This window comes from Lissotriton helveticus (assembly GCF_964261635.1).
Source record: "Lissotriton helveticus chromosome 1_1 unlocalized genomic scaffold, aLisHel1.1 SUPER_1_unloc_3, whole genome shotgun sequence".
Lineage (NCBI taxonomy): Eukaryota > Metazoa > Chordata > Amphibia > Caudata > Salamandridae > Lissotriton > Lissotriton helveticus.
Genome location: NW_027611670.1, coordinates 2,843,906 through 2,869,629, shown reverse-complemented (window position 1 = coordinate 2,869,629; position 25,724 = coordinate 2,843,906). Strand labels below are relative to the sequence as shown.

Sequence of the window (25,724 nt, the reverse complement as noted above, 5' to 3'; positions counted from 1 at the left end):
AATAACATTTGTGAAGATTATGTTCAGTGTTTTTTATTGTGACGAAAATCCAAGAACAGAAGTGAAATATTAACATCTTTTTGTGATTTGTAATAAAGCGTGAAAGCTTGAAAATAGCTTGAAACATTGAAAGAACATATTTGAACCAGTGATGCTGTGGTTGCGCTGAGTGATGCTGTGGTTGCTCTGAGTGATGCTGTGGTTGCGCTGAGTGGTGTGTGCATCGGTGTAGCTGTTTAGTGCCTTTTTGCCCAACGTAACCCTTGATTTTCTCTCCTTTCTCAGTGGCTCCACTGGCCCCCCTTTTCGCCTTCATGAACAAAGGATAAAGTTTTAGTGGGACATGTCCCAAAGGAAGGCCCACTGCAGCTTCCTCAAAGAGTGGGCTTAAACAAAGCTCTTCATTCTCAAGATTACAGGAAGATTCAATTTGGGACATTGAGAAGAGAGGTGTACCTGCTTGAACAGACACATCTCTCTGCTCTACACGGGGAACAAGTAACAGGGGACTAACATTAGTTTGTTCGTCCAATCGCACGGGTATAATAGAGGGGGGAATAATGGTGCCCAATTTATTTACTTTTTGTACTTCAAACAACATTACGGAAATCATTTCAAGCATATGATCTGAACTAAAAACAGATTTCTCCAATAAAGACAAAATAGAACTTAAAAGTCTTTCAATGCAGACAAAGTATTCCGAAAACATACCATCCCTCTCATTACCCAGCTTTGGTTGTGAGCAAGGCAAAAATACATCATGAACATCATGAGCATCATAGACGGGCTCCACAGAATTACCATTCAGGGGACTTGTACTACAATATAATAGGGGCAAAAAGAGACGCCTGAGGGGGGAGTTTACAATGCAAGTGTTCTTCTCCTTTGGACTGCTCATTGAATACCCGTTCTTCACAGGGCTCTCCACAGGGTGTACGTTGATGGCTCCCCACCCCCTTGTTTGAGCTTCAATGTCAATGTCTGGGAGTGTAAAGTCTTCCCTTAAATTGGGTTTTTCACAAAATGAAGCCTTTTCCACCATTACAACAATAGCCTTCCCGGCATCCTCCCGAATTCCTCCAACACACCCATGTGCACCCTCTTCACTGAGCACCTTGCCGATGTTACCCTCCATAGGGGCAACATATGCACCCGCGTTCTTACTGGACGATTTTTTCCTGCTCAATGAAGTGGATTGCTGATTCTGCTGGTTAAGAGGATGATCCGAGCTCATGACTACGAGCAAAGCAACGTCCAATGCAACAAGTATACTAACAGCAGGAAACTCCATTTCTGATGGATTCGAAGGGATATAAAGGCTATGTTGTGACTGTTGGGACCGTTGGATTGAATGATTACCACATGGGCCAGGACCCAAATTTGTCCTTGAAGATATGTCCGGTAAGGCAGGCCTAACAGCCACCCCAGCATGTACACGTTGTGGGTTGGGACGTGTCTGCATCGTACCCCACACTGGGAAGCATTGGAATCTGAGCTTACGGGCATCCTGGGTTGGGAGGTGCCACACAAGCCCCTAAATCTACTCCTGGGGGTTATGGACGGCCTAGACGGATCAAGGGCAGACATGCTCCTCCTGGGTACTGCCATCATAGTAGCCAAACGGGATATCGCTAAGAACACTATCACTACACCTTGACCAACTCATAAGATCTGAACATACATTGTGCAGATGTGACGGTTTGTTATTCGTCCCTGAGGCGAAGCAGCTATCAATAGATCATGAACAAGGGCGGCCTGACTAAGGTCTCGGCTTGGGAACAAGAATGCTTTTTGCTATAAATAAACAAGCATTTCTGGTTTGGGGCAGAGGAGCACTTGTGTCATTGCAAGGTCACTCCATACCAAAACCTTAACCCAGCTGCTTGCCAATCACTCTGCGAGGAGGGATGTCCAACCTGTGAGCAAGACGGGTGTCAGCTAACCCCTGTAGCAAACAATGGGATAGAGGATAAGGAGTACCATGCCATCCCTTCATATATTTCTCCCCTCCTGTATTCACAGTCCCCTTTTACCAGTTGGCCGCTTTGCTGTCAGCAAGAAGTGGAGAGAGGGGAGAGGGGAATCGGATGGCGGCCACTTTAAGCCAGAGCTGAGGACGGATGTCAGAGGATATATGCTTCAAGAAGGTTGGAAGCGCGTCGGGTTAGTCAGTAGTTGGTCCAGCTACACGCAGCACGGGAACGCGAGGCGGAGAAACCACGAGTGTGGGGAGTGAGGCCATATAGCCAGGACCTGTCCCCAAAAGAAGTCGACGGAAGAACCAATGGATGTCGGTTGTATACCCAAAACCATCCTATATACAGAAGAAATGGGTTCTGGCTTCTACGCAAGTCTCACACTCAATGGAAAAAACGTGAAGCCTTATTGGATTCGGGTTGTAGGCAGGCCGTCGTACAGAGCACACTGGTGAAAGACTTTCAGATCTACCCGGAGAAAAAGACACCCATCTGCTGCGTTCATGGAGACATCAGAACATATCCAATAGCCAAAATCCCCATCAAGTTACCCAATGTCAGTACTCTACTGGTTAGGGTGGGATTATTGGACAACCTACACAAACAACTCATTTTGGGCACAGACAATCCAGAATACATCTTGTTGCTCAAAAGCACACCGAGAGGGAGACTTCTACCCCCCCCTTGTATGCTGCTCACACAAGCCCCCTGGCTTTCGGACCGGTCATTTCAGTATGCTCAATTCCAAGACCCCACCCTCCAGAATGCCTGACAACAAGAGAAGAACCCAGTGATACCGTCCTCATTCCCCTTATTCATCATCAAAAACAATTTACTACCGGATAGGAAAACAAGACGTTCCCCCACAGTTAGTGGTTCCCCAGAGATTTCCCGATCAAATATAATTTTTTGCCCATTCATACCTGCTAGTAGGTCACAGTGGGCCTGCAAAAACAAACCAGACTGCGTTGAGATATTTTTATTGGCCAGGGATATTTGCCAATGTAGATAAATACTGCAGGGAGTGTGAAATATGTCAGAAGAAGAACCCCTATAAACTCCCTCTACCAAGAATCCCTTACAACCTCTACCAATCGTCAATAACCCTTTTGAGAGGATAAGTATGGATTTAGTGGGTCCTCTTCCAAAATCAAATAAAGGATATATCTATATACTGGTTATTGTTGATTACGCAACTCGATACCCAGAAGTATTTCCCCTATGAACACCAAGCACGAAAATTATCAGTGAAAAGTTACTAGAAAGGTTTTCGAGGGTAGGATTACCTGAGAGATTTTGACAGACCAGGGAACCCCCTTTGTTTCTCGTTTAATGAAACAAGTCTGTAAAACCTTGAATATTACCCAAATAAGAACATCGGCCTATTACCCTCAGACAGATGGTCTGTGCGAGCGATATAATGCCACCTTAAAGCAAACCATGAAGAAAATGTTAACACCGAAGGGAAAGAATGGGACATGTTGTTGCCCCTCGCCCTCTTTGTTTTTAGAAGCCAGGTTTAGAGAAGCTTGGGTTGTTCTCCCTTTGAACATCTTTACGGGAGACAGCCACAAACCTTGCTAGAAATGACAAGAGAAGCGTGGGAACAAGAGAAACAAGAAGACACGCAAAACCTTCTAGAATACACCCAAAGCCTAAGAAACAGCATACAGAAACTGTGAGATTTTGCTCACGACAACCTAGAAAAAACTCAAAGAAGTCAGCAGATGTCTTAGAATAAAGGAAAGTGGTGGCAACAGTTACAGGTCCATGACTGAGTGCTCCTACTCCTACCTTCCTCTATACCCCATAAACGGGCAGAATGGAAGGGACCATTTGAAGTTGTTTAAAGGATAGGCCTTACTACTTCCCCTTTATGCCTTTCCTCAACTAAAACCCAGGTATACTACATAAATCTGCTAAGGAAATGGTTGGGACCCCTCCCCAAAGACACCCATTACGTGTTGTCTGACTCAAAACCCATTCATTCAACAGTGACTCAATTGCCCATAAACAAACATCTAACAGAGGAACAAAGAGTGTCTCTTCAGGCCCTCTTAGAGTCCTTCTCCTCCATTTTTTCCGACCTCCCGGGAAAAACAACAATAGTCGAGCATGCAATTGTTACCCCACCAAACAAAGCAATAAAACAACGCCCCTACAGAATACCAGCCGCTAGGAGGGACTTAGTTGCTGCCGAAATAGAGAGCATGTTACAGCTAGGAGTCATAAAACCTTCCAGCAGTAACTGGTCGCCCCCCCTTGTCATAGTTCAGAAACTGAATGGTTCCATCCGTTTTTGTATAGACTTCCGAGCAGTCAATGCCATCTCAGAATTTGACTCATACCCATTACCAAGAGTCTATGAGCTAATCGTGAAATTAGGCGTAGCCCGATATATAACCACACTCGATCTTACAAAAGGCTATTGGCAGGTACCACTTAAACAGGAAGAGCAAGAAAAAAACGCCTTTCGCACCCTTAATGGGTTATACGAGTTTACTGTACTGCCTATTCAGTTACATGGAGCACCGGCAATGTTCTAAAGACTTATGAACAAAGTTCTTTCCCAACAGCAAGAGTACTCCTTAACCTACATAGACGATATCATAATATTTAGCCCTAACTGGGAACAACATCTCGTCCATTGTGGGAAGGTATTCCAAGCACTTAGGACTGCAGGGCCCCACATGAACTTCAAAAAGTCCAGGATAGGATTCACCAAAGTCAAATATTTGAGCTATCTATTGGGGGATGTGGCTATCGCTCCCCAACAAGAGAAAGTTAGAGCAGTCTTAGACACCCCCTTCCCTACCACCAAAAAAGGCATTAGATCCCTTTTGGGCTTACTAGGCTACCACCGCCGGATTATATCCAATTATTCTGAAATAGCAGCACCACTAACCGACCTACTGAAGAAAGAGAAAAGGAACAAAGACCTGGTAAATCCCCCACAAGCCGCCAGAAAGGCATTCCACGAGCTCAAGCGAGCCTTAACGTCCAGTCCTATCCTTATTTTACACAACTTGAGGGAACCCTTTATCCTACAAACAGATGCCTCGGAAGTAGGTCTGGGGGCCGTTCTTTCCCAACACACAAAAGAAGGCCTTGAGCGTCCGGTCCTCTTTATCAGCCATAAATTATTTCCAAGGGAGAAGAAATATTCTACGGTTGAGAAAGAGTGCTTAGCTATAAAATGGAGAAGTTACACTATTATCTGGAGGGATCTCCTCTTGTCCTGTATACTGATCACGCCCCCCTCTTAACAAAGGGAATAATCCCAGTGTCCTCAGGTGGTTAAAAATAAAAATAAAAAAATCTGTATTTGTAAAGCACAAACTACTCACCCTTACGGGTCTCGAGGCGATGGGGGCCGTCGTGGAAATTAAGTGAGCTATTGCCCAGAGTCACATGGTGCTGAGCTGCCACATAACATAACATAACATAACATAGCTGAGCTGCTACCGGAGCCCGGGATGGATCTGTGAACCCTGTGCTCCGAAGTCAGCTGCCCTGGCCACTGCACCACATCTCTTTACCATGAGATGGCATTGACTACTCATTTGAGGTCCGTCATACAAAATGGTCTGATAACGGCAATGCTGGCTTTCTTTCACACATCCCTCATTTCCACGAACGGGAAACGCCTGGGGGTGGGATGTGTCAGGTAGCCCCTGTGGTAGAATGCAAGGCGGAGAAACCAGCGGGGGAAGACCAGAAAGACGGAGATTATCTAACAGCCTTCTTCCGAGAGAGAAAACCTGAGCCCAGGGGAGGTCACAGCTTGTCAGCGAGCGGAACACCCGAACCTGGCAGAGGAGGGAAAGTTGAAACGGAAGGAGACCAGACTTCACTGAAGGACGCGGAGTCACCACACCACCGCCCCGGAGGGACGTGGCTCTTCCAAGTGCATGGGTGTCTATGGGGCTTTTGGAAAGGGGCTGAGTCAAAGAGGGACGAGAGGGGAGGCTGAGGGGTGAAAGGGACCCAGGGAAAAGGAAATAGGTGAGATGTAAAAGAAAGACAAGAGCAGTAATCATCGGCTACTCTTTTTCTTTTGGTTGCTCCAACCTCTACCCCTTCCCTTCTCATTTATGCATAGCTATTATTTATCCCTCACATCCTCCCTTGATTAAACCATACAGCAAAAACACTTACCTGAGTGTTTTCCTTCTGTCCGAGAGACTACAGCGGCCGAGGCTCACCTAAGGGACTGAAGTGGAAGACCCTGTGGGAAAGAAGAATATAACAGAGAATCAATCATTGTGATTTCCTGTAATACTAATACAAAGTGCATACCAAGAAATTATTTAATGCAGTGTGCTCCTTCTTGACCGACTCTTCTACAACAGGGAGCTACATACTTTCCCTACAGGGAATGGGAGACAGACACACAGAGACCAACGGACACACACACGGGAAAGCATAGTAGGAAAATGCTACATACAGTTTTTATATGCTTGCATATGTACATTGTTTTAGAAAGATGGTGGAACTATTGATTTTGTTCAATGTGCTTATTTTGCTAATTAGTTTTATCTGCTTCTATTATCATTGCAGCACATACATTCTATACAAGAATTACAATGGTTCAATAAATAATAAAAATGCTAATATTATATTATTTTAATTTGATATCGCCCAAGAATTACCCCTAAGCAGAAACTACTTTAAGGAGAAATTTAGGATTACGTAGAACCACTCTATCTTTGTGAAGTTGAAAGAAAGGCTCTTGTATAGTTAATACCTGAAGTTCATCAACTCTCCTTAGTGAGGTTATCGTTATGGGGAAAGCAACTTTCCATGATAGGAATTGTAACTGACATTTGTGCATTGGTTCAAAAGGCGGGCCCATTAGCCTTGTAAGGACTATGTTTAAGTTCCACTCTGGAGCAGGGGGAACACTTGGTGGTATAGCCCTTTTTAATCCTTCCATGAAGGCTTTAATCACTGGTACTCTGAAGAGAGATAGGTGTTGTCTATTTTGCAAGTATGCAGCTACGACTCCTAGGTGTAAACAAATGGATGTGTAAGTTAATCTACATTGCTGTAAATGCAACAGTTAACAAATTATTCCGCACAAACGCATCAAGATAATTGATATTGTTGTTGTTACAATAGGAAACAAAACGTTTCCATTTGCTGCATAACATGCTCTAGTAGTAGGCTTTCTAGCTTCCTTGAGAATATTCATACAGTCGGGTTGTAGTTGTAAATAACCAAACTCTATGACTTCAGGAGCCAAATCGCCAGGTTGAGTTCTCTGGGAATTGGATGTCTGCTTTCTCCATGGCTCTGAGTAAGGAGACTAGATGTGAGATGTAGCTTTTGATGTGGAACCACTGGGAGTTCTAAGGTTGAGAGTACCAAGGTTGACGAGAACATGTGGGGGCTATCAAGATCAGTGAGGGACATTTGTCTGAGCTTCCGAACTAAAAATGGAATTAGCAGGGGAGGCGGAAAAGCGTAGGCAAATGTCCCTGACCAAATCGTCAAGCGGGGGCTGAGAAAAAAGGGGGGGTCCCAAAACGCGTTTTCTCCATGTTAATTTCCATAGGAAATTTTACGACAAGCTACAGACCGAACTGCTGAACGGAATTACCCGAAATTTGGCAAAAATGTAGAGCTTGGTTCAGAACGCAACCTTTTTTAAAATGGTGTAAATCCGTTCAGTAGTTTTTGAGAAAATCAAAAAATAAGAGTAAAAAAATCAATTTCCCATAGGAAAATTTGTGCAAGGCTACAGCCGAAACTACTGAATGGAATTACCCCAAATTTGGCAAAAAGGTAGTGCTTAGGTCAGAAAGCAACCTTTTTAGGTCTCACCTGAGCCAGCGCATGCCCTGCACTGGTGAAACTTTTAGTAAGTGGGCTTCAGAAAATTCTACCACTGTTGCCTAGAGCTTGCAGTTAAGCGCTCGGGCGGGCGCTCACGAGCAGAGGAGCGACCTGGCTTTTCTCTCTCCTCATGGGTCATCAGCTACGAGAGCATTCTTTCCCATTCCTGAAGATGATAGCTTCCTTTTCATTTGTCTATATATCCCTACCTCTCTTCTACCCATCTACCTCTACTTCTACTCTACCTCTCTTCTACCCCTCTACCTCTCTTCTATCTGTCTACTTCTACTCTACCTCTCCACCTCTCTTCATCCCTTTACCTCTCTTCTATCCCGCTACCTCTCCTCTATCCCTCTACCTCTCTTCTACCCCTCTACCTCTACTCTACCTCTCTTCTACCCCTCTACCTCTCTTCTATCCCTCTATCTCTCTTCTATCCCTCTACCCCTCTACCTCTCTTCTACTCTTCTATCCCTCTACCTCTCTTCTAGCCCTCTACCTTTCCTCTACTCCTCTATCTCTCCTCTACACTTCTACCTCTACTCTACCTCTCTTCTACCCCTCTACCTCTTTTCTACCCCTCTAACCCCCTTCTACCTCTCTAACACTCTTCTACCCCTCTACACCTCTACTACCCCTCTACCCATCTAATACCCCTCTTCTTCCCCTCTACACCTCTTGTACCCCTGTACTACCCCTCTACCCTACTATCCCTCTAACCTGCTATCCCTCTATTACCCCTCTACCTCTCTTCTACCCCTCTTCCTCTACTCTACCTCTTTTCTACCCCTCTACCTCTCTTCTACCCCTCTACATGTACTCTACCTATATTCTACCCCTCTACCTCTTTTCTACCCTTCTACCTCTCTTCTACCCCTCTACATGTACTCTACCTCTCTTCTACCCCTCTACCTCTCTTCTACCCCTCTACTCCTACTCTACCTCTCTTCTACCCCTCTACATCTCTTCTACCCCTCTACCCCTCTTCTATCCTTCTACCCATCTACCCCTCTACCTCTCTTCTACCCCTCTACCTCTACTCTACCTCTCTATCCCTCGACCTCTCTTCTACCCTTCTACCCCTCTACCCCTCTTATACCCCTCTACACCGCTACCCTTTTTCTTCCCCTCTAATACCCTTCTTCTACCCCCTTCTACCCCTCTACCCCCCTTCTACAGCTCTACCCCTCTTCTACCCCGCTAACCCTCTAATAACCCTCCACCCCTTTTCTACTCTTCTACCTCTCCTATACCCCTCTACTACCCCTCTTCTACCTCTACACTACCTCTCTTCTACCCCTCAACCTCTACTCTACCTCTCTTGTACCATTCTACCTCTCTTCTACCCCTCTACCTCTCTTCTATCCCTCTACCTCTACTCTATCTCTCTTCTAACCCTCTACCCCTCTTCTAACCCTCTACCCCTCTTCTACCCCTCTACCTCTCTTCTACCCCTCTACCCTTCTTCTACCCCTCTACCCTTCTCCTACCCCTCTACTATACCTCAACCCCTTAACTACCCCTTTACTACCGCTCTCCTACCACTCTACCGCTCCACTACCCCTCTTCTACCACTCTACCCCTTTTCTACCCCTCTACCCCTCCTCTACCACTCTACTAGCCCTCTACCCCACTACTACCCCTCATCTACCCCTCTAGTACCCCCCACTACCCCTCTACTATCCCGCAACCCCTCTACTACTGCTCTACAATGCTCTACTACCCCTCTACCTCTCTTCTACCCCTCTACCCTCTACTACCCCTCTTCTATCCCTCTACTCCTCTTATACCCCTCTACTATACCTCAACCCCTTACCACCCATCTACCACTGCTCGCCTACCCCTCTACTACCTCTCTTCTACCGCTCTACCCCTTTTCTACCCTTGCACCCCTCTTCTACCCCTGTACCCCTCTTCTACCCCCCTACTACCCCTCTTTTACCCCTCTTCTACCCCACTACCTCTCTTCTACCACACTACCTCTCTTCTACCCCTCTACCTCTACTCTACCTCTCTTCTACCCCTCTACCTCTCTTCTACACCTCTACCTCTCTTCTACCCCTCTACCTCTCTTCTACCTCTCTACCCCTCTTCTACCCCCTACACCGCTACACCTCTACCCTTCTACCACCGCTCAAACCTACTACCCCTGTAACCTACTACCCCTCTAGTACCCCTCTACCTCTCTTCTACCCCTCTTATCTCTTTTACCCCTCTACCTCTATTCTACCTCTCTTCTACCACTCTACCTCTCTTCTACCCCTCTACCTCTCTTCTATCCCTCTACCTGTCTTCTATCCCTCAACATCTCTTCTACTCTTCTACCACTCTACCTCTTTTCTACCCCTCTACCACCCCTCTTCCCATCTACTACCCCTCTTCTAACCTTCTACCCCTCTACTACCCCTCTACTACCCTTCTACCTCTCTACCATCCCTCTTCTACCCCTCTACCCCTCCTCTACACCTACCCTTCTTTTACCCCTCTACTTCTCTTGTACCCCTCTACTTCTCTCCTACCCCTCTTCTACCCCACTACCTCTCTTCTACCACACTACCTCTCTTCTACCCCTCTACGTCTACTCTACCTCTCTTCTACCCCTCTACCTCTTTTCTACGCCTCTACCTCTCTTCTACCCTTCTACCTCTCTTCTGCCCCTCTACCTCTCTTCTACCCCTCTTCTATACCTCTACCCCTCTTTTACACCTCTACACCTCTTCTACCCCTCTACCCCTCTACAACCGCTCTATCCCTCTACTATCCCTCTACTACCCCTCTACCCCTCTTCTAACCCTCTACACCTCTTCCCTTTTCTCTACCCTTCTATTACCCCTCTACTACCCATCTACCTCTCTACTACCCTTCAACTCCTCTTCTACCTGATTCTATTAGGGCCCAGAACCATTTTATTTAGTGATGTCCATCTGCACACTTTCCTGCATCTTGTAGTAAATTGAATATTGACAAACAGAAGTGTTATTTCCAGAAACAGTAAGTTCTGCAGCTTGTCTGTGTATCTTTGATCTGCACCTCACTGACTCCTCACATTCCTCTCGAGAGAAGATCCTGCCTCTTACTCATTAGTGAGGTTTCAGTAACTGTTTCTATCATGTGTTCATGTTTCATTGACTTGTATTAAGAGAAAAGTGTGTAAAAATACATTGTGTAGCATTAGCATTATATACTCAAATTGCTTTAGGGTGGATGCTCTCGTCCATTGCAAAGATAATTGTCACTTGTTAGTTTGCTTGGCCTTTTTCTATTTTTGCATTAAATGTATTCAATGTAATCTGCCTGTTACTAAATGACTGACTTGAATTGCATCTTGCTGATGTGAGCTGCGGAATTGCTCGGTGTATTGTGTCTGCCATGATTTTGTTCCTCAATAAAGGTTTTTGAAAACTTTAAAAAAAAAGAAAAAAATATTTTTTTCCATTAAATGTATGATAGATTTGTTGGCCTCCCAGTGTGCTGTGTTTTATTTTACATATCACAAGAGATGACGAGGAAAATGACAGTCCAATATACACATTCTTCATATAAATCAACTCACAGTATACTGTTCTGGAGGTTAAGCCCCACAGACATTATCTCTAACTGAACGCAGGCACCCTAGGAAGCATGTGCTTTTCAAACCAGTTGCCCTCTGATGCGGCACTATTGGATAAGTCAAAATGTCCTGAATTTTAGGAGGGTTACCGTATCTAGTGCACTCTGTTAGACAGTGCTCACCTGTGGTAGTAAGATGGTAGTAGGCACCTTATCACCTATGCACGGTGCAGGGCTTTGAGTTACAGAGCTCCTCACGCTGTGGAGAAGATTAGGTCCTATTTACCCATTTTCCCATATTTGGTCATGATGAAATGCCAACAGATTGCTACATGACTACACAGGGCATGAACAAAGTTGACCTGAAGTATATACCCCAGCTTACCAGCAGGTCCATAGGTTATTGACACTTTCACACAGTGATAGGGGCCATTAGTTCCTCATTTTCTCTGCCACTGTTTTTAATCTCAACATGGACTAGGAAGATCACATGAACTATATTGCAGCAACTGGCCGATAGTTGATCTTATATTCATACTTTCACCAATCTCACATCTTATGACACAACATCCTCTGTCCTACTATGCTCATCCCGAGTACTTAATAAAAGATCTCCGACAAAGTGTCCTCTTGTGGTGCCCGCCAGGCATTGTAGCGCCGGCCTGGTGAGGAGTATAGCCCATTGATGAAGCATGTCACCTTCAGGTGAGTGAACGCAATTGTCTTAAAAACACATGCTTCCTAGGGTGTCTGCGTTCAGTTACAGATAATGTCTCTGGGACTGAACCTCTGGAACAGTATACTGTGATTTGATTGCCCCTCTGACCTACCGGTCATTTCCGACTGCCCAGTGACCTGCTTGTTGTTTGTGGCTGCCTTCTTTGACGGACTTCGCCCCATCCACATTGCGGAGCGCTGGACTGTCGGGACTCCAGTTCCCAGGAGGCAGCGCGCTCTCACGACATTTCCATCGGGCCAACGAGGATAAATTAGCGTCGGGGCTCCTGCGGCGCAGGACAAGGGCGGGCCCGTCAAAGGCCGGGTAGCGCCACCCCCCTTGAGTCTGAAACAGGACACCTCCCATAGGGACGGACGCTAGACCCAGAGTGGCAGTAAGTAAACGGCCGGATACACATTGTGGACACGTCCTCCAGTGAATGAGTGGAAGTAATAGCTGATTACATCAGTTTTAGCAGTTAGGGAGGCAGCGCCTTGTGCTTTGTGGACTCCATTTAATTTTTAGTGCCTTTCGTACTGTATGTAACGTAGGACATGACCATAGTTCTATAGCACATCTGCGCTGTAACCGGTGGGAGTATCGAACACCACTCAGTAAGCGGAAGGTGATTCCTGGGGTAGGGGCGGGGACCCTTGATGCATTTCTTCAAAGGACAGAATCACTATTAGTCCACGAAATTCAGCTTACAGAAAAAAGATTGTCGCTAGATACACTGCTAGAACATAAGCAATCATCAATGGGCCCCATAGCAAGGTCTAAAACACCAAGTAAAAGTATCCTCCAAGGTCCATCAAAGCAGGATAGTGGCAGCATCACTAGTGCTATGGCTCATGTTCCCCATATGACACAGGAGGGTGGCTCACTTATGTACCCTGATGACCCACTTATAACGGATTCTGACCCTGACCGGTCTCACATTAGTATTGAAGAGGTGGAGAAGAATTCCAGCACGTCCACTCCAGTGATTGACAGGCCAGAACAAGGGCCATCAGAGTTGGTAGCCTCTAGGGCCAACTCAGGTATTGGAACCATAGTAAGGGGGGTGGAGAAGTGATCACAAGATTAAAAGGTGCAATAAAAGACACATCTACTACGCAGTTGGTATCACCTCTAGCTGACACAAAGACCCGGGGCACACGATCGGGGGGAGGGGGCCGATTGTTTCAAAGCCAAAATCAAAACAGAAGGGTGCCGTAAAGATCAGCAGAGTGAACACTGCCGTGAGACCCATTTGTAGCATCAATGTTCAAACTGTGGGAAGATGGGGAGCGGACAAGGAATGGAAGATCTATTAAGGTCAAACGTAGAGCTCCTTTTTTCCACCCATTTGGGACCGGTGCTCGAGAGAATTAAGGTTATTGAGGAAAAACCATCTCGGCTATGCGATCAGGGGAATAGTGTGCCAGGTAGAATTAGGGGACCGGAGGAGGGAGAGCAGAAGCCTCATCAGACTCAAAGCCCACAACTAGTTATGAGGGTCAAGGAGGGGGGCACAGCGAACGCGGGCGATTGGGCAAAGACAGTGAGGGCACCAACAAGGGTGCCTTGGCGGGTAAAACGAACGGGACTACCCTAAGCATAAACAGAATGGGGCCACCCAATACGGTTTGTCCTGACACAGCCCAGAGGAGCTCGGAGGGAAGAAGGGCAATAGTCAGTGATGAGGAGTTAACAATAGCGGACGCTGTGCAGAGCACTAGGGGTTTACCGACATTGGATCTCCCCCCAGCCTCCAGCCCCTACACAGTGGTCCTTGTAGGGGTTCCTACTAACGGGGATGAGAGGGAGGAATCCCCGCGCACTCTAATTAACAAGACAGCACATTGGCTAGTCAAAAACACGGGTTTCAATATCACACAACACAGACATATTCTGATGGCAAGGAGGGGGGCTTGGATCGGAAGTAGCAGAAAGAGCTTTGCGGGTGATTGTGTGATTTTGAATTTCAGACATCCAGAGTTAGTCAATGAGCAGATGACGCAGTACTCTTGGCCCGCACTGCGCGTGGACTGCAGCGCCTCATAGATGGCTTTGTCCACTTTATGGATAGCTTAGATTTGTCACCGAACCTCACCAAATCATATGTTATGGAGGTAGGGAAGGACCATCCAGCAAAACTAAGTATACAATAGGCACCCAGGGACTGGAAAAGGTCAAGTCATTTTCATATCTGGGGATCATGTTCGACCGTCGCCTTAGTTTTAAAGCCCTTGTGGAGGAGAAATGCAATAAACTAATTAACTCAACAGGGGCAACTATGAATTTTGCAAAGAGGCGAGGCCGATGGGCTCCGGAACAAATCCTGAACCTCTACAGTTCTGTGAGCTGTGCCAAAGTTTTATATGGGAGTGAGGTCTGGGGCTTTATAGACCCGCTTAAGTTACAAATAGAAGAAAACAAATATTTGAGGTGGGTACTGAAAGTCCCACAAAACATTTCCTCCTACGTGTTTCATGAGGAACTGAGTATAACCCATCTGTGCGATAGGCTGCAATGGAAGCCCCTCGCATGCTGGATTTAGGTGTGGACAAACCCAGAGGCGGCGTTAAGTCAACAAATAATATCAGACTGCATTGCACGGGAACGGGGTTACAATATTCCTTGGATTAGACACATCAAGGAAAACCTGTTAGCCATGGGTTGTGTTGAATATTTTACCCACCCGACCAAATTGCTATCTAAGGATAAGGGCTGTATTCAGTCAGAATTTTTAAACAGAGCCAAGTCAAATAGGGAAGCAAGAGAGCTGACTAAGCCATCAGTAAGTACTCATCAGTTAACAAAGTCGTGCCTGGGCGTGGAACCTTATTTGGGTCTTATTTACAATCCTCAAGACAGATTTCTCATGACACGTTTCAGGCTAGATTTGTTACACCATACTTTGGCGGTTCCAGCAGGGTATACAAAGCATTTGGAGAGTAAGGGCTCCTGTGGCTGCGACCAACGGTCTCCACAGGATACGCTCCATTTGGTCCTACTATGCCCATTTTACGCTTACCCTAGGCGACTATTTTTAAAAGGTATTTTAAGGAAGGCCAAGTTCAAACAAGCTAAGGTGGCCCTACTGTTTCTGAAATTGTCAGTAGAACCTTTAACGCTTTTCTGTGTAGTAAATTTTCTAAGATTAGCGATGAAACTCAGAACCAGTAGATGGTCCTGTGTGTTCAATATTTGCTCTGATTTGCACTATACTATGGATGAAACATTTTAACCGGGTACCTCATTGTCATTTCTATAAGATGATCCCCGTGCCAAATCATTTATATTTTATGTATTGTTGTTAAACAGGTTTTTAGTATGGTTTTTATAATGTATGAGATATTGTTTTTTAACACTACACTTTTATGGTATTGCTTTATGCCGAATAAAGTATATTTTGAATTGACTTGATTGTGTTTTATTTTAACAAATGTACATAGCAGATATTGGTGCTTGCTTGTTTCACAAAAATGATCGGATACCTGCCTCGGAGCGCACTTCTTACAGACGAGTATGGGGTTATCATGTTGCTGCTACAAGGTCCTTACCTGTGTGAGTTATCGGGAACGATGCAGGGGCAGACACAAACCAGCCACACATGGAGATCAATGACAAATACTGAAGAATTAACTGAGCTTCCAAGCTGATGACCATTACTTAATTGACCTTGAAAATAAAAGACACGTTTTTAGTATCCTGGTGACTCATGACCATAAAAAACAAAGGTTATAAATTCAATATTGTGTCAAATACTTAAAAAACTGGAACTGGATGTGCTGAATCGGAAGTTGTCCCAGGTCATGCGTGACACCTTCCACGAATATTGCTTATGGGACTTGTAGTTTTGTTTTTCTCATTAAAAGGATGGGCTCTAAAGTCCCAGTGTTCTAAGCGATGTTGGTCAAAATCAGAGGCCTGACGGTGGATGAAGCATGACATGGCTCTGCTTAGCAGTGAGATATATGACAGTTCCCCAGCCCTTCCATTCTTTGACAGACAGAGGCTCGTTCGCCATTCATATTTTTTTGCAATGACAAAGAAACTTTTATTGTAGCTTCTGTCAACTGAAGAGATAAAACCCCTGGGCATGTTAAATTAACTACTGACAAACATGAACAATCAAGAACATGAGTTTCTGGAAAACTATCAAGCACCCAATCAGGATCAGCCACCCTTCACACCCAGGAATTCTTGAGGCTTGGCTTTGGAGAGGATGAATTGCACGTGGTATAAGCAGTGGCGGTTGGTACATAGGGGCGAATGGGGCGTTGCCCCACTAGCCTCGGGAGTCGGGACGGGGAGGAAGACAAGAGAGACACGTACCACACGCACGCAATGCAGCAGCGTCAAATCGATGAACTGCTCACTGCCCCGTATGTCACAAATTAAATTCAGTCAGTCTGAATCTGACTGTTTTGGTTTTTTTCGTCAAGGGACGGACGATGACGAGGGCACAGCAGGTCAGAGACCTCCTGCGCATGTGCTGGCCGGGCGAGGAATATTGCTCGCCCTGTAAACACATGCGGAAAGAGTGATGTCACCATGAAGGGACTGGCGTAATAAAGGCAAAAAAGGCCTGGTTTCAAATGGGTACAAAAGGGGGTGGTGATAGACGGAGCATCTGAACCAATCAAACAGTCACACCCAGTCAACAGATCTGGATTTAATCCATCACTTTTCTTTAGCACACTCTGCCACCCCAGTTCAGACATGGCCATATGCAAATCAGTCTGACCCTGTGCCTTATGGGAACAGTCCAGCCCGAACTGCTAAGCCATGCCTTCCCTGGACTGGAAACAAGCTTCCTAGGACCGGTTTCTGGCATTTCAGCTGAACAAAGCGGTCCATCACCACCCCCTTTTGTACCGCTTTGTTCGCCATAAGTTGGCAGGGTATGCTCGGACGTGAGTCCCTTGCTCACTTTGCCACTGGATTCGAGCAAGCCTGGCTGAAGACGGCTGAAATGCCAGAAACCGGTCCTAGGAAGCTTGTATCTGGAGTGGAGACACCCACGAGCAGCAGATTAACAGCAGCAGCATGTGTGCATTTCTCTTCTGCTGCATTGTTTTCCTGCCCCGAGGAAAGGAATGGCTTACTTCATTTAACCATCGGCGAGACCCGGTTTCGAGGGCTGATCAGGTGTATCAACGGGAGACTGGCGTAGAGGGCGATGTGCCAAAAAGCGCTGTCCCCCCCCTCCCGAGGTCTATGGGGTGTAGTATCATCCCCGGTGAAGTTTTAATTTCGGTCTCTAAATTTTTGGAGACTTGAGGCTGTTTGCTTCCTGCCTTTCGGACGGTGGAGCCCTCCTCTTTTTTACTTCACAGACACGATTTTTCACTTTCAAGGCCTACGGTCGGGTGGGCCTTAGCGTGCTCATACCGCCGGGGTTTACACTCTAGGTCCTGACGAATGCCAGGTTAACTATACCACTATGGCTGAAACATGTTGACCAACTACACTTTCACTTTCACTTAATGTTATTGGTACGAGACCATCCAATTAGTTGGCCTTGTCTACCAACACATTTTTTACTTTGTCCTTGATGATCACCTATTAAATAATTTTTGATACATACAAGGCAATTTTAAACCACCACTCTTCACACTTCTCACGTTACTTATCACATAGCCCCTCCATCCTCACCAGACCAGCTCCGCAGTAACTCTGGCGTTGCAGCACACCGGGGTGACACTCGGTCACACCCGGTGGGGCCCGATGATGAAGCAAGTCACCGACCAGGTCGGTGAGTGAGGGCTTTAATAACAAACCAAGTGGGCTTGTGTTTGACTCCTTGTGCTCTGTGCAGACTCCCACCCCTTCTGCACAAGAACACTCTTTTGTTGTTATTTTCTATTAATCCATTGGGGACTAAGAGTGTTCGCGCCTCTCCCTACCTCTCTTTTTGTTGATAAAAAAAAAAAAAAATTACTTCATTTAACTACAGTAGATGCGGCTTCATTTTGCATACATTATGCCACTTGATTGGTAAAAGAAATAAATGAAATACCGCTATTCAAAATATTGGCAGGCGTAGCTGTGACGTTAAATGGGAGCTGGGTTGATGTGTGTGACTGTTTTTGTATCAAATGCTAACAATGGGGAGAGCAAGGGATCGTGTTCACTGAGAGTGAACGGAGAGTACTCCTGTTCCCCTGTGGAAGGACTAGATAAACAAAGAGAGGAGTACCATCAATGGAAGGTCAAAAGAGAGATTCCTAATGTGGTGGTAGACTGACAAAAGGAAGGAATTTATCCTTTTGTTAAAAATCCCTCACTCACCAGTCTAGTGGTGACATGCTTCATCATCGGGGTCCACCCTGGTGGCCTAGCGTCACCAGGGTGTGCTACAACACCTGAATTACAGTGGAGCAGGTTGTGAATGTAAGTGCAGAAAAACAGTGTGTTAAAAATTGTCCTGGTTTAGCTTAGTGGGAAGATACATTTTATTTACAAGTAACTGGACAATGTTAAAAAGGTGGGGCGAGATACTGTGAGGGTATATTAAGACCAAGAGTATCTCTTCTATGTGTGTTGGTCTGCATGTTTCAACCGTGATTTGGATATACCAGGTTTTCATCAGGACCGGTTAAACAGGGAACTGGACGGTCTGTGCCCCATAAAAGGCACACCCTATCCTCGTTCTCTGTGACTAAAAATAGCAAAAATTCGCTAAATGGTACAAAAAAGAAGACTCTTGCCACAATGGGCGAGTCCAAAATAATAAAAGACCTGTGGGAAGCAAGAAGAAAACAGACATCAATCAGACGTGAACTGTGTTAAATGCCTGTTACGCAGTGCAGTGTCGTGTCTTTGGTATCTTCAGGCTTACTACCACTCATTAGAAAAAATCATGTGAATTTCAAAGTGCAGTTATCACAATGTGACAAGACCCGGTGTGGGCTGGTTGTCAAGATGGAGCATGCATACATATCAAGAGGTGCGTGCTGAGCGGCAGCGTGATTGTTGCCGTTCGTTATATTTATTCAGGCTTACGTCCTGGTCATATCATTAAGGTGTTGTGGTATCACAATCTCGCCATTCATTTATGGTGGTCGCGAATCAGGATTAAGTGCGTGAATTATCTGTGGCAATACACTCGATACACTCGGACTTACTTGACATATAACATAGACATATACATACACATATTGGTTATAAGTGCAAGGCTTACTACTATTCTGGAGTCTTATATCATCGGAGGGCGGGAGGGGGTATCCCCACTACTCAACAGGGGAGTATTTGTCATGGCACCGCCGCGTTGTGCGGTAAATGAAAGTGGATAGTTTTCTGTCTCAGTTCCTGTGAAGGGAAGCATTTCTACTTACAGTTCCTTCGTGGTGGAAATGCCGATTACCTATGCTTGTCCTCCGCTGCCCTGCTATGAAGCCGTCCTGTCTCGTGTGGGACTAAGTAACGGCTAAGCTTCCGGGTTGGGCGGGGACGGCCGTTGATCACGTGGTGGTTGCTGCAGCAACTCGTGAGCGTCTCTACTCTACGGAGGCCGTTAGTTGTCAAAAGTGTCTATAGGTTGCAGGCAACTTGTGACGTTGCTAGCGATGTTTGACAGAGCAGAGATGAGTTAATCATTTAAACTAAGGGTCGTGATGGTCTATTTCGCATGAGCGATCCCATTAAATTACGAAATTTGCACAATCCAATTTGATGTGACCCGTTGGCTGTAACAAGTACTCTAGATGTGGGCGTGTACCTTGGTTGGTAGTGTTTTTTGTACTTGGGCTTGATAGGATTAATTAAGCCAGTCAAGTCAAGTCAAGTCAAGAGATTTATATAGCGCGCTACATACCCGGAGGGTCTCAAGGCGCTTGAAGGAGGGTGGGGAGTTATTTGTCGAATATCCAAGTTTTAAGTTGCTTTCTGAAGGCTAGATGGTTCTGAGTGAGCCGAAGGTGAGTGGGGAGTGAGTTCCAGGTTTTAGCTGCGAGGTAGGAAAAGGATCTACCTCCTATGGTGGTTTTATAGATGCGAGGTACGGTAGCAAGGGCTTGGTTGGAGGATCGTAGCTGACGGGGGGTGTAGAAGGAAAGACGTGTGTTGAGGCATTCGGGTCCAATTTCATAAAGTGCCTTGTGTGCGTGGGTTAGGAGTCGGAAAGTGATCCTCTCATTGACAGGGAGCCAGTGGAGGTTTTTCAGGTGACAAGAGATGTGGTCTTTACGCGGGATGTCTAGAATGAGTCTGGCTGATGCGTTCTGGATGCGTTGGAGTTTATTCTGGAGTTTTGCGGTGATACCGGCATATAGGGTGTTTCCGTAGTCCAGGCGGCTTGTAACCAGTGCATGAGTGACCGTTTTTCTGGTTTCGGTGGGGATCCAGCGAAATGTTTTTTTGAGCATGCGGAGAATGTTGAAGCAAGATGATGAAACGGCGTTGACTTGTCTGTTCATAGAGAGTGAGGAGTCAAGGATGACGCCCAGGTTCCGTGCGTGGTCCGTCGGGATGGGTGCTTTTCCAAGGGCCTCTGGCCACCAAGAATCGTCCCAGGCGGAGGGAGAGGTGCCTAAGATTAGGACTTCTGTTTTGTCTGAGTTCAGTTTCAGACGGCTGTGCTTCATCCACTCGGCTACTTCTTTCATTCCTTCATGTAGGTTAGTTTTGGCAGTGTTAGGGTCTTTGGTGAGTGAAAGGATCAGTTGAGTGTCATCCGCGTAGGAGATGATGTTGAGGTTGTGTTGGCGTGCGATGGCTGCGAGGGGGCTCATGTATACGTTGAAGAGGGTGGGACTGAGTGAAGACCCTTGGGGTACGCCGCAGATGACTTCAGTGGCCTCTGAGTTGAATGGTGGGAGACGGACTCTCTGGGTTCTTCCGGTGAGGAACGAGGTGATCCATTCCAGTGCTTTCCTTGGATTCCGATGTTTCTGAGGCGTTGTAGAAGGGTGCTATGGCAGACTGTGTCGAAGGCTGCGGAGAGGTCGAGGAGGATGAGGGCGACTGTGTCTCCATTGTCCATGAGAGTTCGAATGTCGTCTGTTGCTGCGATGAGGGCGGTCTCCGTGCTGTGTTTGGCTCGGAAGCCGGACTGTGAGGAGTCGAGGGATTTGTTGGTTTCGAGGAAGGCGGCGAGCTGGTTGTTGACAGCTTTCTCGATGACTTCGGCTGGGAATGGAAGGAGCGAGATGGGGTGGTAGTTTTTTGAGTTCGGTGGGGTCCGCTGTGGGTTTTTTCAGAAGGGCGCTAAGTTCTGCGTGTTTCCAGCTTTCCGGGAAGGTGGCGGAGTTGAGGGAGCAGTTGATGACGTCTCGAAGGTGCGGTGCTATGATGGAGTCTGCTTTGTTGAAGATGTGGTGAGGGCATGGGTCTGTGGGGGATCCTGAGTGGATGGAGTTCATTAGGCGGATGGTGTCCTCAGTGGAGATTGGGTTCCAGTCATTAATGATATTCAAGGGGGGTGAGGGTTCTGCAGAAGGTTGGGTGGGTTGGTCTCCGGGTCGGTTATCGAAGCTGTTGTGGATGTCAGCGATTTTGTCGTGGAAGAACGAAGCTAGGGAGTCGCAGAGGGCTTGAGAAGGGGTGATGTCATTGGAGTTGGCTGAGGGGTTGGTAAATTCTTTGACAATGTTGAATAATTCCTTGCTGTTGTGGGCGTTGTTGTCTAGTCGGTCTTTGAATGCAGCTTTCTTGGCAGATCGGATTAGTTGGTGGTGTATGCGGGTGGCGTTTTTGAAGGCGTCCCTGGTGCTGGTGTTTGGGTCTTTTTTCCAGGCCTTTTCGAGGGAGCGACAGAGTTTCTTGGATTTCTTCAGATCATCGTTGAACCAGGATGCGTTTTTGCTGCCTATTTTGATTTGACGTTTTTTCAGCGGTGCTAGGATGTCTGCGCTGTTGGATAGCCATTGGGAGAGGTTAATGGCTGCTTGGTCGGGGTTTGAGGAGTGGGCAGGGGGGTTTTGGAGAAGCGATGAGGAGATCTGGTCGATGGTGATTTTGTTCCAGTTTCTTCGCATAGTAGGTTGAAGATGGTTGTGAGTTGTGGTTTTTTTGTAGATAAAGTGCACGCAGCTGTGGTCCGTCCAATGGAGAGTAGTGGTGTGACTGAAGGAGACATGTTTGCTGGAGGTGAAGATAGGGTCGAGTGTGTGCCCAGCGATGTGGGTGGGCGTAGTGACAAGTTGTTTGAGTCCGAGGTTGGCGAGATTGTCCATAAGGGAGGTGGCGTTGCTGTCATTGCTCTTTTCTAGGTGAAAGTTGAGGTCTCCCAGCAGAATGTATTCCTCGGAAGGGAGGGCGTGTGGGGTGATAAAGTCAGTGATAACGTCGCTGAATTGTGCACGGGGTCCTGGAGGTCGGTAGAGGAGTGTGCCTCTGAGTGTGGTTTTGGGGTCGGTGTGGATCTGGAAGTGAAGGTGTTCGGCGCTGGTAAGGTTGACGTCTGAGCTTGTTGAGATGCGGATGGAGTTCTTATGGACGATAGCGATGCCTCCTCCTGTTTGGTCGGTGCGGTCCTTACGGATGATCTTGTATCCTTCCGGGATGGCAATGGTGATGTCTGGAGCTGATGAGGTGTTCATCCATGTTTCTGTTAGGAAGGCAACGTCGGGAGAAATGGTGTCTAGTAGGTTCCAGAGGTCGATGGCGTGTTTGTGGACTGAGCGGGTGTTGAGCAGGATGCATTTTAGGTGGTTGGAGTCAGATCTCGGATTTGAGATCGTGGATGAGGAGTTTTTGTTGGTGCCGTCGAACTTGCAGGAGTAGCAAGTGAAGGGTCCATGGGTGTGTCCAGGAGCGGCTTGGGCGCAATTGGAGAGTCGGCCGGGGTTAAGGGCTAGGAGGGTGGTGGCATCGTATGTAATGCAGGAGGGGTGGGAGGGACGGGGGCCAGGGGGACAGGCGCTGGGCGCGGTCCAGGCACGGACGGGCGCAGACGGGCCCACCCCCGGCGCACCCTCGGCGCGGACGCTGCGCGTAGGACCATCTGACATAAATGGACAGTGGAGGGGGCGGAGCGTGGGAGGGGCAGCAGGGAGGCGGTAGTGTGGATGAGGGGCGGGCCAGGGGATAACAACAACAAAATGGAGGGTCAAAGGGGAAAGGCAGACAGGGGCAGCAGAAACCCTAATGCGTCGAGAGAGAAATGCAATCCTACCAAATGCACAGACCCAAACAAGAATGATCGAGTGAGCAGTAGAGACAAATGCACACACACAGGCAAATATTATCCCAACAGCCTGAGCGAGGTCGCGCTAAATTATGCAAAAAGTTACAGTGGCGCTATGCGTGTAAGGCGCTATAATACAGGTTACAACAGTGCTGTAAAAAACGCGCAGAAAACGATACCAGGGAGCGTTTCAGCAGATGATGAGGAGGAGCGTGGTGGAGTGACCGTACTGAAGCTAGTCCAGGTGGTCACAGTTTGGCCGGGGGAGAGGAAGGCTCGGTAAACGTGGGTGGGAGGGGCAGCAGGGAGGCGGTAGTGTGGATGAGGGGCGGGCCAGGGGATAACAACAACAAAATGGAGGGTCAAAGGGGAAAGGCAGACAGGGGCAGCAGAAAACCTAATGCGTCGAGAGAGAAATGCAATCCTACCAAAAGCCACCGAATCTAGGAAAAGGCTCATGAGGGTTTTTTTTGGCAGACAGGATAACTGGACCATTTCGCAATCGATAGTGGCATAGTAATTTAGCTCCAAGTTAGATAGCCAAGATATGATTTGGGGCAGATTCATAAGGTTGGGTTGTATATAGGGGATCCCTATTGGCTATGGGTTTCTTCATACGTATCTTGGTGATATTCATGAAGGTCCATAGGTACTCATTTCAGAACAGTGGCCCAAGGAACATTGTCATTTAATCCCATCTTATGTGTGGAAAGTCTATAAATCCATCTTTGTTCCTTTTCAAAAAGACGGTTTTGCGAGTTTGGGCCTGGTTGTACCTGTTCAATGACTGTCCACTTCATGTCATTTGGAGTATGATGTGCTGTCAAAAAATGATCCGTGAGTTTGGTGATATTCTTTTTGCAACGTATTGTGCTCCGATGTTCGCTTATTCATTGTTTCACTTTTCGCGTTGTCACACCTATGTAAGGTTTTCCACATGCACACTTGATCATATACACCACGTTGGTACTATTACAGTTGGTGTGTGCCCTTTGTTCCCAGATTTTTCCTTGCTCAAGGTTTAGGGTTTTGGTGTACTCTGTGAGATGGCATACGGTGCAGTCACCACATTTTGAGTGTCCTGTCACCGGGGGGAGCCCCCATACTTGTGTTATGGTGGGGTTTATGTTGCTAGTTGTTACTTTAGGTCTGGTGTTAACCAGGCTGTCTTTTAAGCTCCGTCCTTTTTTGTATGAGAAGAGGGGTTTGTCCCACGAAGTTGCCTGTGTTAAGTATCGACCAGTTTTTGTTGATGCTTTTGGTCACTTGATTGGATAATAGGTTATAGATGGTAACGCAAGTTAGTGGTGTCTCTCCGGGTTCATTTGTTGTATCTTCCAGTAGAGCGTCTCTGGGTTGATTTCTCCCTCTCTTCTGACATTTGTTTACAATCTTCGTTGGATAGCCTCGCTGCTTCAATTTTTTTGTGAGGTCCTCTGCTTGGTTCTTATAGTCTGCCAGTTCACTGCAGGTTCTCCGAACACGGAGGTATTGTCCGTAGGGAAGGTTTTCCCTGAGTGGGCGGGGATGGAAACTCTCATATCTCAAGAGGTTATTTTTTGCTGTGGGCTTAAAGTGGGTTCTTGTTGTCAGATGCTCCTCTTCCCTAATGATCTCAATGTCCAGAAAGTCGATTTTGTCCTTGTTATGACAGTGTGTGAACCGTAGGTGTGGGTCACGTGTGTTTATCCATGTTATGAACTCAGCAAGTATTTCTGGTGGTCCCTGCCAGATTGCTAGGACATCATCAATATACCTGCGCCAAAACTTTATGTGAGTAGCATAAGGATTGTTGGCTGATAAGATATGTTTTTTCTCAAAATCATAAACGTATAGTCCTGCTACACTGAGGGCAAAAACACTCCCCATGGAAGTGCCTCCTATTTGTAGGAATAATGATCCTTCATACTCGAAGACGTTTCTTTTCAGCGCAAGTGTGGCACATTCTAGTATGAATTTCCTTGGTGTTTTGTGTTCCCACACGGCTTCCTCCAAAGTTGTTTTAAGTACTGTAATGGTGGCATCTTGTGGTATGCTCGTATAGAGACTCTCTAGGCCAAAGCTTACAAAGATGGTATCTGTCTCCATTTTGATTTCTTTTAAAAGAACAAGGAGGCTTTTTGTATCCTTCAGGTATGTTGGAGTGCCTTGCACTATTGTTTTCAGGAAGAAATCACAGAACCTGGATAGTGGTTCCAGTAGCGAGCCTATCCCCGAGACTATTGGTCTGCCAGGGGGGGGGATTTTTGCCTTTATGCATCTTGGGCACTATATAGAAGTATGGGTTTTTGCCTTCCGTTTTGCTTCCTCAGCTGTCTCCACGAGTTGTATGATTTCAATTCTCAAATCTTCAGTGGGATCGGATAGGAGAAGTTGGTAGTTCCTGATGTCTCTTAGTAGTCTTCTACATTCAGTATTGTAATTAACCTTGTCCATTCTTACAAGACCTCCGCCCTTGTCCACAGGTTTGATTATGATGGTGCTGTCTGATTTGAGATCCGCTATGGCATTGTTTTCTGCTCTA

General features: G+C 46.6%; 1 protein-coding gene across 1 annotated transcript in view; it reads right to left on the bottom strand.

Annotated features, from left to right (window-relative positions):
* The window catches only part of LOC144805858 (uncharacterized), a 2,350,900-nt gene that overhangs the window by 1,371,984 nt on the left and 953,192 nt on the right, over positions 1-25,724 (bottom strand). The window contains exon 3 of the mRNA XM_078672339.1: positions 6,135-6,204. The gene's annotated coding sequence lies outside the window, so the exon portion shown is untranslated. The remainder of the gene's footprint in view (positions 1-6,134; positions 6,205-25,724) is intronic.